Raw genomic sequence first — 19,335 nt, forward strand, 5'->3', positions numbered from 1 at the left:
TGATTCACAGCCACTGAACTCTTCATCATTCACTGCGATGCATTCTAAGAATCAATTAAGGAGGAAAACAAGAACACTGCCTGTGACCTTTCAGATGGGGAAATTAAAAGAGCAATTCTTGCTTGTGGGAAAAGAATTTAAATGTTCTTTCTCACCTTGAGTGGCAATGCTTACCCTTTAATTAAACGTACATAAAGTGTTAGCAGCGCGTGTTTATCTGGTGCTCCTAATAAATGAACAACTTCATTTTCTCTCCATCGCATGTGTGACTGACTTTACAGCACGAGTTGTAATAAACTGTTTTCCCATTCTGTCATTCCCCTATACTAGATGAATATAATCTATTGAGCTGAATGAAATGCATTTTAATACACTGAACAGATATATTGCTTTATGTGTCAAATTAATGTGAATATTTTGTGGTCAGTCTCAGAATTGAGCATAGGATGTGACTCGCCAGGTAAAAATATAGACTTTTTGATTAATCAAGACTGTTAAACTCCAAGATCGATCTTTTACTCAATGGTATTGTATCACAAAATATTGGCAGGAAAATACATATTTCTATTAAGTTGTCCTAGCAAGTCTGATTTTTAAACCTTTTAAACCTGTTTTTTTAAGTGAATCAACAGCACGCAGTGCAAAGTTTAAGTTTTACACAGGACATACAGTTTTTGGCTATGCAGTTCAGTTGCATATTCTGGGCGTTGTGTTTGGTTTCGCATTTTATTAATCTTGATTTCTCCAAATGGTGTGCTTGTGTGCTTTTCCTTTTCCCGAACCTAAGTTTCAATTTTGGTTTGTTTTTATGAAACCCTATCTGATGCCCTCAGAACCCCTGTCGCGTCACATGGGATCATTCTGTGATACTTTTGCTTTAGCTTTTTGTAGCTTTAAGCTGGTTACTATTCACTGCCATCATATAGACAAGCGTGAGCAGGACATTTTTTTTTATTTCTCCTTTTGTGGCCTGAAAAAGGTCGGCATTATAACAACACCAGGGTGAGTAAATAATGACTGAATTGTCATTTTCTGGTGAACTATATCTTTAATATTATTGGTAAAGTACAAAATTGAACATTATAATTGAAATTTGTCCAAAATGAATCAGAATCGAGTAGAATCAAAAGCTTGGAATTGATCCGAATCAGGAAAATCTGCTCATACACAGCCAATGGAAACCAGGAAAAATTCAGGAAGCACTTCCCTTCCCTATCAAAGCCTTGATATCATAGATTAACAGATAAGGATGTTAACACATAGTTTTCTTTCAAATGTAGAGCTTATTTCAAACAAATCCTTTCTCTCTCCTCAAATGCATAACCAGCTCCGCGACCTCTTCCATCCTGGATTAGTTCTACTATCTTTGGGTGTTTAGCCTGCGGTGCTGCTGGGTAGAGGCGGGAAGTGGGCGGAGGGGGTGAAGCCGATATCTCTGGTTCTGTTCTCACTTTTGTTTAGGGAGCTCTCTGAGGAGAGGAAGGTGTGAACAAACACTTCTGTTTATTCTTACCGAACACGCCATCGGAAATGCAGGCGTACGGAGATTAGGGAGGATTCTTGCTCTCGTCTAAAGCATTAGCGATTTACTACGCATTCAGTGATGAATATCCAATCGTGACAAAATAACGCTGGAATGAGAACACAATGTGGCTAATACCCAAGAAAAAATGTGAAAAACAGAAATAGATCTTTGTGTTTCTTTTTACTTAGGGAATGGTAATTTAGACCATGAAGCTGTTTCATAGCCGGCTGTGGACCGCAGACTTCCTCTACCCTGCCATATATTTTGAAGGTGAGAGAGTTTCTCAGACATATCTACACTATACAGTGACAACAGCTAATGATTTGTGAGCCAACAATCTGAAATCCCATCAGTCTGCGGGGCTACCCTTAAAACCTGGTGTTGGCAGCCCGCTGTAATTCCAACCAGAGATGCTATTCCATTCTCTCTCTCTCTCTTTCTCTATCTCACCCTCTCGCTTTTTCAATGGCTACTGTTTTTTCTTGCTGTCTCTCAGCCTCTACCTCTCTCTTTCCCCCGTAATTTCTTCAGGTCTGGAATCTAATGCTCCCGTAGAACGACAAGTTTATTATCACCAGAACACAGAGAGCTTTTCCTCTGCCATGTTTATCTGACCCATTCCCAAAATTTCAGTGGCAGCCAATCTATCAGTTTATCACTGCTACTTCATCACCGTCACTCCTGGCAGCTAAATACAAGCTCCAAATCCGCTGCTACACACATCTGCGCCATTGTAAAGCTGACGTGTGGCAGGCTTGGTAAACAGGGTTGCCTGGGGCCAAGCACAATAAAGCTCTGGTTTCTCACAGAGCCGGCTCGCTGCTCTCTGCGGGGACCACAGCTCAGCCGCCACACATGAGCGCAGGGACCTGGAAGTACACCTGCACACATGTACACACACATGGCAGCGACTCGCAGTTAATACGTCAGCCTGAAATCACGCCTCATATCTCTTTTGGTTGTGTTCTTGCTAATTACATTTGCCACCTTACTCCTAAAGACTACATAGTCTTTGATGTGACATTTGCAGAAAAAAATCTAAGACGTTTTCATATCCACAAGAAATGTCTAGATGTTCACAGAAAACACATTCCCACACGTTGCCAATTGCATATACGCTGCCCTCCAAAAGTTTGGAAACACCCTTGGCAAAGTGTGGTTTTAGATGATATCAGCATAAATCCTTATCATTTTTTTGGTGCAAATACATTACAGTAACTTGACATTATCATTGAAGACCAGCAATAATAATTTTCATTTTGATTACATGATAATGGCAATATACACACTTTGCCAGCTGTGATGCCTGGTTAAACTTGGCCCAGGTTTGTAAAAGATATTTGGGTCAGCACACCTTAATAGCTTCAACAATTGATTGCCAATTAAGTTTAGAATACAAAGAACCAATTAGGACCCAGTTATGTCAGATAGCTGCTAATGGTGGATATACTGATGAATCAAAATTTTAAGTTTTTTTTATGTATAAACTGTTTATGTAATAAAATATGTTTTCATAGTTTGTGTTGTCCCTTATCAGTGCAAAATTATCACAAATTAAAAAGGATTCATGCCAATATTGTCCAAAACCCCACTTTTCCAGGGTGTTTTCAAACTTTTGGAGGGCAGTGTATGTTTTTTTGTGTACATCTGATAGGGTCATCTGGGTCAACATGTTTCTGCATGTTGGCTGGATAGTGATTGTGTTGGTCGCACTACATGATTTGCATACAGAAGTTTTTAAAATATTAAGCATGGAAGCAGTTACTACATATTTAGTATATAATAAAAAATGTTATTGTCTTGTGTTAATGTAATAAAAAAAATGTTGGTAACAGTTTACAATGAACTAACAATGAACAATAATTCTAGAGCATTTGTTAGTCTGTAAGTTGATTTGAACATTTCCGAATAAATTTTTAAAATTTTAAAGTTGTATTTGTTAACATTACTTAATGCATAGTAAAGCAACATAGAAAATATACAGTTTTCTTTGCAAGGCTTTCATTCTTTTAATGAGATATTATGATATTAAAGGGTTAGTTCACCCAAAAATGAAAATTATGTCATTAATTACTCACCCTCTTGTCGTTCCACACCCATAAGACCTTCGTTCATCTTCGGAAAAAAACAAAAGGCCTCCATTACCAGCAAGATAACACTTTCAGATGCCCAGAAAGCTAGTAAAGACATATTTAAAACAGTTTGTGTGACTACAGTGGTTCAACCTTAATGTTAGGAAGCGACAAGAATACGTTTTGTGCGCCAAAAAAACAAAATAACAACTTTATTTAACAATATCTAGTGATGGGCGATTTCAAAACACTGCTTTATGAAGCTTTGCAGCTTTATGAATCTTTTGTTTCAAATCAGTGGTTCTGAGCACGTATCAAATTGCCAAAGTCACATGTTTTCAGTAAACGAGGCTTCGTTGTTTCATAAGTGTTTCGAAATTTCAATTGTTCACCACTGGGGGTTGTGACTTTGGCATTTTGATACACCCTCCGAACCACTGATTCAAAACAAAAGATTTGTATAGCTTCGAAGCTTCATAAAGCAGTGTTTTGAAATCACCCATCAGTAGATATTGTTGAATAAAGTCATTATTTTGTTTTTTTGGCGCACAAAAAGTATTCTCATCGCTTCATAACATTAAGGTTGAACCACTGTAGTCACATGAACTGTTTTAAATATATCTTTACTAGCTTTCTGGGATTAATTATCTTGCTGTCAATAGAAGCCTCACTGAGCCATTGGATTTCGTCAAAAATATCTTAATTTGTGTTCTGAAGATGAATGACGGTCTTACAGTGTGGAACGACATGAGGTTGAAGAATTAATGACAGAATTTTCATTTTTGGGTGAACTAACACTTTAAAGTTGATTTCAGCATTAACACATTTTTTTAAATTAAAAGTTCACCCAAAAATTAAAGTTTACTCACCCTCAAGTGGTTCCAAATCTGTATGAGTTTATTTTTTTCTGGAACACAAAAGAAAATATTTTAAAGAATATGGGTAGCCAAACAGTTGATGGTACCCATTGACTTCCATATAATTATTATTTATTTATTTTTATTTTTATTTTTTTTGTCCTACTATGGAAGTCAATGGGTGCCATCAACTGACTGATTACCAACATTCAATAAAATGTCTTATTTGTGTTAAACAGAAAAAAAAGAAAGAAACTTTGGAACCACTTGAGGGTGATTTGGAGTTTGTAATTTTTGGGTGAACTATCCCTTTAACAACCAAGGGCATAGTTTTACTTTTCAGACACTGCACTATACAAACTTTCAACACATCACGCCTAACCTACCACAGCCAAACGTGTAAGTGTACAGAACGAAGACGCAGTAAAAGAGAATGAGAGAATGGCTGGCGGCGCCACAGATGTCTGTAGTTGAGTAAGAAGCAGTGGTGGCAGAGCTGCCAGACAGTGGCTAAGTGATTAGGGAGCTCTGCGTTAACCCCGCGCCATATTTAGCATCGGCGGGGTGCCGGGCCGGGTGCACACCTCCAGGGCCCTGCCAGATGTTAGGAGCTGCTGTGGCACGCATGGAGAAGCATGGCGGCAGCAGTCAGCACAGCAAGCATACGATCAGATAGGGATAAAAGCGTATCCCCCCTGCAAACTCATCTCTTCCTCTTACACACACACATATTATCGCTCTCTTTCTCTCTTTCGGAGTTGCTACCAGCAGATGCTACGCTAACAAGTGCCCCCCCGTTCGTTAGACATTAGTCATCTCTTCCTCCTGCATCCACCTTGCTGGGACGCTCCGCCGGGGGGTGACCAAGATAAAGTTTTGACTGGCAGGACCATTTGTTTTAATCAGGTGTTTGCAGACACTTGCCTGACCTCCATTAGTTGAAATTTTAATTGAAATTAACCCCCACTACTACCCCAATTAACCCACTCCCCCAGCACACACGCATGCCACACTCCTGGCATCTGTTCCCCGGGAACCGGGGCAAAGGGAGAGAGAGTACCACAACGCTGCTAGCACTGAGCGAACATGTCCGCTAGGAAACTCTGCACACACATACACACTCAAAAACACAGCATTTTGTGAAATGCTCCCCTCTAGAGTTCATTTCTCTAGTGAACTAAAATGCTGTGGACACTAAATGACTTTCCTGAGGTAAATGTAATGCTACATGAGATATTATTCTCAAGTTGTTATACTGATGTCTTTCCACGGTTGAAAAACTGGTTGAGAGATTACACGTCAACATATGTATGCCTAAATTGTCTGTTCTTCTTCTGCACTTTTTCTTCTTGTGGCGGTTAGCAAACAGTGTTACATTATCGTGCACGCCCCCTTCTGGATTGGAGTGTGGAAAGTATGCAGTATATAAAAAAAATTCTTTCCATTTTCCATGGTCCCCTGTAACACACCCTTGTAAAACCCTTTGGTTTTAGGGGATCAAAATATTACTAGCACAATATAAAAACTAAAGAAATCAATGCTGTGTATGTGTGTGTTTGTGGCACATTAGGACTGTGTCCTTGGCTGCTAAGGCATGATTTATGACACACATGAGGACTTGCTGACTGAAATGTTCTCAAGAGTGGTGGCACAGCAGGTAGACCCACACACACATATACACACACAACAGCACATTTGGTTCAATCCCTAACACATGACCAGCCTGTCAGCCTTCATCCGATAGGAAATAAGCACCACCCTCCACAAGATATCTTGAACGAGGGTCTGTCACCCCGTGAAGGACAAAATTGCAATGCCCTGAGCCCATACACCCAGCCACCACAAAGCCATCTTTCATGCAGACCCCCTACCCATCTTGAATAGCACCTGAACATTCACCCCGGTCCAGCTTCAGCTCAAAGGTCCGGTCTGAGGGGTGATAGGTTCAGATCCTGGGGGGCTATGTCCTTGAGCAAGGTGCTTATATCCAGATCTAAGCAGCATTACAGCTCAGCTCAATGAGTTGAATTGCTGAAAATTGTCCCTGTGCACAAAGACATTATATAAATTGTTGCTTACACTATTAAGTGTGTTTGTGTTCAGAATGTATCTCCTACACATCCTAGACAGTACAATGTCGCCTTTGTAGTTCTTGGATAGTCTTTTGTCTGTGGGAAGAAACTAATGTACATCCATACTCAGGAAAAAAGAAAACAAAGCTTGTAATATATTAACCTGCAAATACTTCCATTCTGAAACGAATCGGCAGCTTACGCCGAGCTGACACGTTTAGCGGGAACAAATTATAGTTGGGATTAGGATTGGAACGAATAACCCAGTGTTTTATCAGGAGCCCATGTTCCAGTGCCGAGCTGCTTATATTTCAGGTAAACATAATCCAGATGCTGTGCAGCAGGGATAGATTCAATTAAGATACCGGACAACTTTGTTAATACAGCCATATCTTAATACCCCTGCTGCAAGTGGTAATGAATCTGGCTCAGAGAGCAGACTGAAACAGGACCTGGGACAGCAGCCACAGCTTGCTGAACAGTGAGGCAGCTCTGTCTCAGGTGTGCCTCAGTTGAGGGGCACGCTAACTGGCTGCACTTGCTTACTGGCTAGTGGCTGATTCTCTATGTAATGTGTCTTCTGTGCTTTTCTTTGTCCTACACTGCCTGTGTGTATTTTCATATGTTTTGGGCTCCATTCCAGCTAGTTGTCTCTGAGGAAAATATGTATGTGCTAACTTCCATTTATCCATAATCCTTTTTGAATCTTTTGATCATTGTTTTTGTAGTCATTTTAATAAGACTAGTTTTTCGTTCTTCAGTATCAGCATCAAAACCATCATCTAAAAGGGTGCATTTTACCCTTTACACCCATTGTAGCCTTTTTTAGATTTGATGCGATTTCTCATTGATGAAGGAAAATTACAATTGGTTCTTCTTAAAGGATTAGTTCACTTCTGAATGAAAATTTCCTGATAATTTACTCACCCCCATGTCATCCAAGATGTGTCATGTCTTTCTTTCTTCAGTTGAAAAGAAATTAAGGTTTTTGAGGAAAACATTTCAGGATTCTTCTCCAAATTGGTCCAAATTGCAGTTTTAGTGCAGCTTCAAAGGGTGATCCCAGATGAGGATTAATGGTCTTGTCTAGCGAAACAGTTTGTCAAAAAAAAAAAAAAAAACTTTTTAATCACAAATGCTTGTCTTGCACTGCTCTGTGACGTGCCACGCATTACGTTGAAAGGTCGCGTGTAGGCGGAAGTACTGCTGCAGGGTGAAAAACAATCAAATTTTCTCCTCCAAATTCAAAATCATCCGATATCATTGTTTTACTTTTTTTTTGTAAAGGGTGTTTGGCTTAATCTTTGGACATTCGCTTTGTAGACACTGGATCTAGATCACAGAGCTAGTGCAAGATGAGCATTTGTGGTTAAAAAGTATATAAATCTTGCTAGATAAGACCCTTATTCCTCAGCTGGGATCGTGTAGAGCCCTTTAAAGCTGCATTGAAACTGCAATTTGGACCTTCCACCCAGTGAACCCCACTGAAACCTACTATATGGAGAAGAATCCAGGAAAGTTTTCCTCAAAAACCTTATTTTTTTTTCCTAAAGATAAATATCTTGGATGACATGGGGGTGAGTAAATTATCAGGAAATTTTTATTCAGAAGTGAACTAATCCTTTAAATAATTACATGAAGTTAATCAGTCACTGAATCAAGATCATCTTTTCAGTCATGTGCTTCTTGAAACAAAATAATGAAAATTCCAATAACAGCCATTACAAAAGATAATTAAAACAAATTAGTTACTGAGTTATTTTTAGTTTTAGTGATGTGGCAGCAACAAGCCAAACTAGAACGTGAACGTACTCAAATTACACTAAAGCCCCTTATTGATGACTTGAAATGAACTGGAAACATTGATAAATATAGACATTTGACCTTTTATTTAAAAAGGTAGAACTTCTAGCAATAAAAAGGTCGAGCAACATTTTTCAATGACTGTTCAATTCAGTTTACACTTACAAATAATCAGATAGTTAATAGTATGCGTCTCAGATAGTAATAGTATGCATATTTGGCGTGCTGCCCGAGGAGAGGGCTCCAAGCTCGGTATTTGGCCCGAACCCAGAAAAGTAACCAGACATGTGTGAGGAGACGGGGTGGTGGAGGGATGCTTAAAACTGTCAAAAAAGGTGAGTCGACTGCGTATATAATATATATATATATATATATATATATATATATATATATATATATATATATATATATATATATATATATATATATATATATATATATATATATATATATATATATATATATATATATATATATATATATATATATATATATATATATATATATATATATATTATATATATATATATATATATATATATATATATATATATGTCTCCACTCATGCTGATTGGGTAGATATGTTGATTGCTGATTGATGACTGCTGGTTGGAGTGATATGATGATTAGTTAGATCGTTTAAATGTGTTCCTCCCGAACTTTGTTAATAAAACATTCATTTTCTGACTATTTGAAACAAAAAATTCACAAGAATTAATGCTACAAACTATGCTGTTGTATTTTTGCATTTAAGCTGTTTCCATCATCCTGTTTTATGTGCATTTTGCAGTAACGCATCAAAAACGAGTTATGGAAACGACATACTTCAGGGGGGAAAAAATCCCTTAATTCACAAAAACGTTTTTACACTCACTTGAGGTGGTTTTTGACTTGTGCGAAAAAGTTCATGTGAATAATGGGACATGGAAACGCATTTGCCAAATAAATTGTGACAATTTACAATTTTAATTGGCTGTTTAATTTACTGTTGGTTAGGTTACCTGCTCAAACAACTTGATGGAAACGCACCTAATTTGGATTCGTGTTTTTTTTTTTTTTTTTTTTTGAACTTTGAAAAGATTTGCTTCACGTTTGGATAGAAACCCAGCAATTGTCTCTAATGATAGCATTTTTTAATGTTGTCAGCTACTTTAAATATACCGTACATGCAAGTCTACATGCAGAGAATGTTGCTGTCACAGCCACAAAATGACATTGCCATGCCACTGCCTTTTCCCACAGTCACAGCGAGAAAAGAGCTCAATGGCTGTGGCTGCAGGACTGGATGTACTTGGTTCCAATATTAATATTTATTGACAAAAGTAGCCTGGTGTTAAAACAGGCCTCAGGGGCATTTGGCTGGACTTAAGCCCCAGGAGGGCATGCTGACTCAAAGTCTTATTCAGATGATGTGCAGTAGATGCTTGTCCTTGAAGAAAAGGCATTAAAGCTCACTGGAGTCAAAGAGTGAGAAAGTGAGAGGCAGAAAAGCGAGTGAAAGAGAGCAACAGAGGGAGGAAGGAGAGTGACTAAAAAGAGGCAAAGCCTGGGATTCTTCATAGGGTGAATGATGTACAGCACACTGACTCACACAAAAGTGTTTCCACACAGTAGAGCAGACAATCCCCTCTTCAGGAAATGGAGATCAAAGCAGAATTAAGTAGTCAGAGATGTTCCATGCAAATTTGCACTGGCCTCCAGCCGTATATCTTGCCGCGTTGATTTGGGCGTCAAGCAGCGGGGTGTCAAATGCTTGGGCAGTGGAGTTCCAACAGCGTTGCTTGGCGGAGAAGAAAATGGGTATATTTTGTCTAAGACTGGAGCCCATTGTAGCTTTTTTAATCCAGGAGGAGTCTAGGTGTTTTTGATGTTGGAATCAGAGCTGAAGCATAAAACAACATAAATTCCAAAATTATCCCAAGGAAAAATGAACTGTGCAAATTCCTTTTTCATTTCTGTTTATTTATTTATTTTTTTTTTCTCCAGTAGACCTTGTAATAATAAAAGTGTGGTTACACTGGGTTTGAAGCATGTGAAATAAGCCCACAAAGAATATTGCTGACAGGATATGATGTCATGCATTTATGCTGTTTTTAATGCATAATACATAACAAATTACTACTAATAATGTTCAAAATATTATGTTATATATATTAAAATGTATTTAACATTATTAACAATTCAAAATATTAAAATATTGAAGATAAAATAGTTTGTATTATATAATTATATTACATTTAGTGCTGTCAAATCGATTAATCGTGATTAATCGCGATTATTCACATGTAACATAAAAGTTTGTTTACATAATTTGTGTGCATAGGCCTATATATTATTACATTTATATATGTATGTGTGTACACACATTCACACATATGTATAATATATATATATATATATATGTAACTGCGTTGTTTTCTGCGTTGTGTTTTGTCTGCGTTGTGTCTTGTCTGCGTAGTTAAAAACGAGACAGCAAGCAGCAATTTCACTGATCTTTTTTATTCCTGATATACAGAAATAAATAAGCAGTCTCTTCTATGCATTTACAATGCCAAGAGGAGAAATTCACAATATACAAGAAAATAATATAGTAGAAAAAATACCTTATGTGAAAACAACAGAAAAGCAGCTTCTATAAGTGACTCACCCTTATCATGCCCTATAAACATATGTCCACTTGTCACCATGTGATCACCTAGTGCTCATTTCCATATATTAGACAAAAATATGAATCAAAAAGTGCAAAATGACAAACATAATCACACAGAAAAGTAAAATAACATTATACACATAAATTGGAGTGAAAGTAAATACATAAAAGCATTAATTACAATAAAGATTAATTAAGATTATCAGGAGCCCAAAATAACCTCTCCCGTGCATTAACAATGCGAAGAGGAAGAGGAGGAGACAGAACAGGAAATTATTTTGGCTCATGATGACATCACCATAATTAAAGGGGAAAACAATAAATCAGGCATCTACATCAGGTATATGAAAATAAACAATTTTGTGTGAATTCTAATAAACAATATATGTATTTAACAGGAAGCTTTCTGATGTTTACATCTCTATTGAAGACAGCAACAAGACAGATGCCAAATAATGTAACAGTCAAACATCTTTTTCTATACAAATTCATAGATATATGCAGCATGTGCACTTGTGTTTCCTCAAAGTCTAGTGTGACTGCACTTTAATATGCTGTTTGGGATTCAGTAGATCCAATTCCAGTTACTAATGTGTGAACAACAACCCAGTGTTTGGCTAGAAGAATTCGGTAACAGCATATTCTAATGAGTGATTCAACCACAGACAACAAGATAGGCCACTACTCCCATATACGCATCTCTCAGGCGTGTGCCTAATTCGTTTTGGCCATACAGTGACAGACCAGGACAGCAGTTACGGAAGGGGAGGAGGGATGGGGCAGGGCAGGCTTGCAGCACAGATAGCGGCAGACAGCGACAGAGACTACAGCAAACTGTGACAGCGTGCAGATAGAGAGGCACGGTATGGGGAGAGAGATAGAGAGATACTTAGATGGATGGAGAAAGCAAGGAGGCAACAAACAGAAATGGAGTGCAGATATGCACAGGCGCATCTGAAGGGAAGGGGGTGAAGAGTCTGCTGTAACAATAATTCATTATTTGTCTTGTTTTACAAATGCTGCTCCTCGAGACATTCAATTTATTGTGGCACGGAGGATTGTCGTCTATGTGTGAGGAGGTGTCAGCACCATGGAGTGCTTCGGCGTCTCCCTGCGTGACAGCACTCCAGATGCTGAGAGGGGGCCGACAGTGGGGGGCACTCACACAGATGCAGGCGGACACATGTGTGAGCACACTCACACATATACTCATGCGATTGGAGGGGGGGGGGTTGTTGAAGGATGAGGAGCCAACCTGTGTCCAACCGGGGCCCCCTTCCTTCTCAAACTCCACCCCCTCTAGTTAAGCCAGGAAAGGAATTCATTAAAATATAAGTCCTCCTGAACTGCACCCATAATCCGACAGATTAATGGCAGAGCATGAAATCTGCAGTTTACGTTGACAAAAGTTACAAGTTGGGGGAGGGGCGGCAGGGCCCTGCAGTGGATTACGACGAGCGGGTCTTAATGCGGGAATAATTTGATGTAGCTGCCAATTTGCTGCGCACGCATTCACCGGCACAAATCCGACTTTGCTGCACACTTCTGAGGAAGTTTTATGGGTGAAGAGAGCTCCTCCAGCACGTGGCCAGACCTGATTCTCTGAACACACACAATAGACTTCATCAGGTTACCACACAAATGTGATGTGCGCTTTCATTGCAAGTCAGGTGCCGCAATGAGCCAAAACGGTGATTATGAAAAAAAAAAACTTGACTGTGTTGTGTTTTCTGTTAGTTTTAAACAATCATAATCCAAATTGTGTCAATGTTATGAAAATCAAGAAAGTGGTCTTTAAAGTGGTGTGACAAATTGCTATAGTCGCCTCAGTAAACCAAGTGGCAGCGCAAAGCGCACGTGAACTGATCATCTGTTCCGCTTTACTACTGGTTATAGCACAAAATAAACATGAATGAACATCAGAAGGTATGTTGAAAGATACAGTACAACTTAGTGAAATGTATAATTCTTCATTTTATCACGCAATCAGAGTTTAACCGCGGAAAGATGTCAGTAAAATAGCTTGTCTCTCGACGCTTACATTTATCTCAGGAAAGTTGTTCAGTGTCAGTAAGTCGTTCATTAGATAGTTATAGCGCAAAATAAACATAAATTATTATTTTAAAGGTGCTCTAAGCGATGTCACGCATTTTTAGGCCAAAACATTTTTTGTCACATACAGCAAACATCTCCTCACTATCCACTAGCTGCCTGTCCCCTGAACACACTGTTAAAAAATGCGGTCTCTGTAGTCGCCACAAGCTCCAAAAACGGCAACAAAAACAAACTGGTGCAGCCTGGACCACGAAACATAATAAACATGCTGCAGTTCATGACGGAGGGGAGGGGGAGGAGGAGGGAGGGTCTAGCTAGCCTCTGTTTTGTTTGACAACACTTCGAATGTCAACAGGAAGTTACTCCACCCAGGATCGCTTAGAGCACCTTTAAAGATTCATTTTGCCTTTATTGAGACAGGACAGTATGTAGACAGGAAGCGAAGTTGAAGAGAGGGGGGGGGGGACGGGATCGGGAAAGGTCCACAAGCCAGGGCCTTGAACTCGGGACACCCGAAGCGCAACTGCACTATGTGTTGGCACTGCCCACGAGGCTATTGGCACCTACGGAAATAAATATTGGTGATGTGGTTAGTTTGAACTGGAGAAGAACATATTGCTGGAAACTTTAATATACTCTATTGTTATGTAGAGGCCATTTTCAAGTTTTTACAATAGCCACCATTTATTGTGGGCTGTGATTTTGACAAGGGTTTGGAGTTAAAACATAATAATTAATCAACAGAAAGCAGAGATGAGACTTTCATTCATCGTAGAAAACTCAAAATGTATTTGTGTGTCAAAACGACTTAAAATGATGGAGCAGGTCAAAAATTATCATATCCAAAGAAACCTTCTACAACAGCCCTGGATGTATGAATTCATTTAGATGTAGTCATCCAATTAGAATAGTAAGGGTCTGTTTTAATTCTAGTTACCATTCACCTCCACACAAACAGAACTATATCAATAGGACGGAGATGAGAAGGGGGTTGTGCGACAAAGGGATTTAGCTCTTTTGCTACAATCATAGGACATTTCCAAATTATCACTCAAAATGACAGAGGAAATCGGCGCAGGTGACCCCAGAAACAATCAACCTCATTCAAGCCCAACACAGAACCCACCATCTTCCGCCTCCACCCACAATTAATCCCAGCAAACATGTTTGATTGAATCTTTTCAAGCAAATCCTTTGCTTGGGCTTTTGTTAGTTCACTTCTTGTCAACATCCATTAAAATATGCTTTTAATTCTTACGCCCGCCATCTCCGAAGATATGAAGAAACGGGAGGGGAAACAAAAAGGAAGGGAAAAAAAGTAGCGGCAAGCGATCCCACCGTCTTCAACTTTAATCAACTGTACGCTGGCATTCCCCCCTCCCCATAATAATATGCTGTTTGGAATTCAGTAGGCAGGCTCCACATCAATCATTCCCTGGAATTTTTTTCCGCGCTGCAATAAATATGCAAATGAGGAGAAGCCAGTCACTGGTAATTTCAAGCTCAGCTCACTAGTGTTAAAAAAGGACACAAATTTATTAATTGCCATCGGCCAAAGGAATCCTATTTCTGTGGGCATTGATTACAAAGAGGCATGAGTGATTATCGGGAATGCTGCGGGCTCCGTGCCGCACCACAAGGGGGACGCTTTGGAGAAAAAAGAGCAGATTATCACATCCGCCGCCACAATAGAAATTCTGACATTACGCTCCTCGGCATGAGACGAAAGGCCCGTGTGAATGCTACGGTTAGGGTAGAGATTTAATTGTAAACTAGTCTTGTGATAAATGACATAAAGATGTGGAAATGTGGGTATACATGTGCTGTGCCCATTGACTCTTTGCCCATTGACTGACTGTCTGTCATTCAAGTTCTGGGCTCACTGAATCCACAACTGGCTCAACTAATGTAAGAATACACCATCTGGAAATGAAAAATTTCCTATTGATGCCTACCATTGTGGAATAGTGCTAAATGTGATAAAAATGTGAAGTTTACATATATGACACATAAAGTTAATGCGCTTCGAACGGATTTTGATAAGGAAAATTGGTGGGAAATGAACAGAGGGAAATTCTCTCACATATTCAACGTGATTCCAGCTGAACAGGCTGCCGCTTGTGTGTGTTTACAGCACGACATTACATACCGGTGTGTGTCAGTATTTTAAGTCACCGTGCAGCAGTAATCACTGAGTCACTTTTATGGACACACCAGCATGAACCTGTCAGAGAAAACCTACAGCTGACAAAATCTAAATTGATGTTGTGAGACAAAAGTTTAAAAACAACCACAATGCTGGGGGGGGGGGTGGGAAATAGAGGGCCAGAGAGAGGCTTCTGTCCAAGACATTTCATCTCCCATAAATAATGGCCGTAAACTTTTCCGGCAGCACCAGCTAATTAATTCCTGTGCTATACACAAAAGGAAATGCTGGGTGACAAATGGGAGCAGGGCTTGAAAGCTGCCAGGTCTGCAAAACAGTTTCTTCTTCAATTTACAAGCAATTTTGCTGTAAATCATCAACCAGAACTGGCTGCTTTAGGACACAGCCTTTGCTGCCACAACATACTAAAACAGTGTTTTATTAATGTGAAAGTGAGAGAGAGACTGTGGTAAAATCCACTGGAATCCAGATGCTAATCAATCATGATTTATCTTATAGAACCAGAGGTGAAAGAGACCATGTGTCCATGCTGTCATTGATATGTTCTATGTAAAGGTGTATTTTGTGTTTACTTCCACACCAAACAATGCTCTCCTATCCTTTTATGCTCACCAAAAATGCTTTATTTAATTATAATTTTTGCATTTTTTTTTTTTTCTTTGTAAAGTGGACTCAACTTATAAGGAACCATTCAATTCTAATCCTAATCTTAAACCAAATCTTGACCCTGACTATAACTGTAATTTTCTGTCTATTTGAATACACACCAAAGCTACATTTATTTGATCAAAATACAGTAAAAACAGTAATATTGTGAAATTTAATTTACTGTTTTTCTATTTTAATATATTTTAAAATGTGATGGCAAAGCTGAATTTTCAGCATCGTTACTCCAGTCTCCAGTGTCACATGATCCTTCGGAAATCATTCTAACATGCTGATTTGCTGCTCAAGAATCATTTCTTATTATTATCAATGTTGGAAACAGTTGTGCTTCTTAATATTTCTGCGTAAACTGCGATAGATTTTTATTTTCACAGTCTTTGATGAATAGAAAGTTCAAAAGAACAGCATTTATTTGAAATAAAAATCTTTTGTTGCATGCCTTTATTGTCATACTGTATAAAAGTATTAATTTCTTTCACATAAATGAATATGCACAAGGTTGATGATAAAACGTTGATTCTCAGCTGCTCTTTGATTAATGCTTTGTTCAGTGTAAAATAAAGCGTTTTGTTGCTCCACACCAAAAACATCGTGTATAAATATCATTAGACAATTATAAATTACAGTCCCAACACTCATTGCCATGAAAGCCCATTACTGTTATCTCACAGAACATAGTTGCAGTTCAAATGTGTTTGTCAGATGTGTTTGTATCAGTCTTCGCTGTGGTCTCTGAGCTCGCCATTTGCTTTGCCTGACATTTCATTTTTCCTCTAGTTGCCACATTGACGAAGTGAAGACATGAAGAATGCCTGACTGAGGACAATAAGTAGCATTTAAACCACTAACACAAAGTTGCTCTCATGTCAAGGTCTGAGTCTAACACTTCAACATTTTTCTCAAGGCAAAAACTGAATGGTTGAGTGATGGCACCACATCATGCAGACAGAAAAACTTGTTTGTTTGTGAGGTAAAAAAAAGCAGTAAAATGAAAGCCTGCCTGACATTATCCTTTTAAACGCAGCCCTTTCCCCTTCTCGACACACAAATCAAGAACATGTTGTTCCCCCTACAGACCAATAGAAGCATCCAAGTGCTTCTCACAGAGCTCTCCTCGGCCACTTGGAGCTAATCAGAGCACAAATAATGGCATATGAGTCTATATGATGGCAGGTTGGAGTGGCCCATCTCTCGCCTAATGTCTGTAATTGAAATAAACAAACACGGGTATTCAAAACAACATTTTACTGCAAATTAAGGGTGATGATTATCAAACATGCAGTCTCAGTTTTATTCAGTCTTTCCTACATTCAGTCGCTGAGATTTCAAAATGTTCTCTATGTTTACGAGCAGTGTATTGTTCTCTGAACAGAGGTGTGGACAGTGCCATTGTGTGGTGACCTTGGGTAGCACACGTGGACAGAAGAGCTTGGGCCATGAATAGCTCAGCAATGGCTGCCAAATCTTTTTTTTTTTTCCCCAATTGGGAGTTTTCCTTCTTAGCAGCTCTGTAAAAAACGGGGATCGTTTGAGTAAAACTTAAAACATTCATCTTTCTGGCTTCTGCAGCCTCAGTGTTCATAAATTACATTTCAGAGATCTCTCTTATCCAGTCATCCTCATAATAAGGTCTATGAAGAAGAGGGGATTCCAAGCTGATTAATTGTTTCCAGCTTTTGTTTTTAATTAATTGCATGGCTACTCAGTCTACTGGAAGTTCAGTCAGAGCCGAGGTGAAACGTCTGGAAGGCTTTTTAGTCTGCATAGCATAAAATATTTTGACTGTGTGTTAATTCATTCAGCATTATAGAATACCAAGTGATTTTACACACTAATGTTTTACTTCTTGTCAATAAACATGTTCTAACTACACATTTAATATATATTAACAGTCGTAAGATGCCATTTGTTTATATGAGGTGCAATAGGACTGTATGGATCTGAGCGGATGCTGATATGCATGCATGCGCATTTCCTACCACACACAGGTAAAATACAACAACACAGACGCGCACATTCAGCGTACACCACTCAATTTCCTCTGTAATCTGTCATCTTGCCTGTAGTTTTAATTCCTGTTAACTGCATGGTTGCATGCCACTGCTTCATTCATTTTAATGGAATTGAATAACAGCACCGCATGGCTGCACTCGCACAAGGCCGCTTTAATTGGAATGAATGTTTAAAAATGTGAAAAATATTCATGCTGGTGGTTTTCCAGAGAAAAGGCCACATTTGTTTTGGGTGACTTCTGCCCATTTCTAAGACCCTTTCAAGAACTTTTTGGCGTACATCTGACTATAGATTAATGTTGCTTAAAGAAATGTGGATATGCAGCATTCGGGCATATACTTGGAATTTGTGATCAGCCATCAAACATGTAATCGTTACCATTTATCAAACTATTAATTTGCTGATCAACAGCAATTTCTCATTATCGAGAATAGAACTCGTCACGTTTGATGAGGAATACAAATACAGTTCAAAATGTTTAAAAAGAACCCAGAAAAATCTCAGTCATTTTTGAGTAAAGTTTGCTGATTCTGTCTCTCCATATCATCAGGATTTGAGTTTGTAATATATTACACCCGATGGGTTTTCACACTGAAATCAAACTTAGATTTATTTTGAAACTCGATTTATAGCTAGATTTAATGAGATTTGATTATGAGGCCTGAACAATTCCTTTTTTTTTTATGTACAAACTTTCCTCATGAAAATAGATTTAGGGTTAAATAGAAAATATAATTAATTATGTGTGGAGTATAACTTAAAGTATAGCCTAGCAAATATGATTTGCCACACTACGACACACTAAAATTATAAAATCTTTGTAATCTCATTAGTGTTTATCTTTCCTCACTCATTTGATATGGAAAAATCATATCGCAAAAGGGCAAAAGATGTCTGATTTATTCTGCATTTTGATTATTATCTTTTAAATTGTCTTATTTAAGCAATTATAAACACTTTAAATGAAACGCTTTACACATTATGTTTATGTGTGATTGTAGAATAATGACATCTGCATCAATTCTAATTTCTTTGTTTTGTACTGAACGTTTCAAATATTCACAATTCAGTTCTTAAACTGACCCTATTTGGTAATCTAGCATTTGAATTCTTGACATGCTACATATTTATCCTTATGGATATTCACTTGCCCTCTCTATATATAATAACATCCATCTTTCTGATAACAGAGCACAAACATTAAATCAATCAATATATCTAAAAGTGGATTCACCCAAACATACTTTCACTCTCTTGAACTGATTCACAGTACTGAGAAGATAACTGATAATCTGGCCCTGTAATTTGTGTGAAAAGGAATAAAAATTGTTGGTGTTTTAGTGTTCATTTCAGATGAAAACTGCAGTGAATTGGATGTTCATCTTTTCCAATGAGCCTATGTTGGGGAAAAAAGATCCTGGATATAGATGGACGATCACACTATACACGATTCTG

Source organism: Chanodichthys erythropterus, chromosome 17, assembly GCF_024489055.1.
Source record: "Chanodichthys erythropterus isolate Z2021 chromosome 17, ASM2448905v1, whole genome shotgun sequence".
Classification (NCBI taxonomy): domain Eukaryota; kingdom Metazoa; phylum Chordata; class Actinopteri; order Cypriniformes; family Xenocyprididae; genus Chanodichthys; species Chanodichthys erythropterus.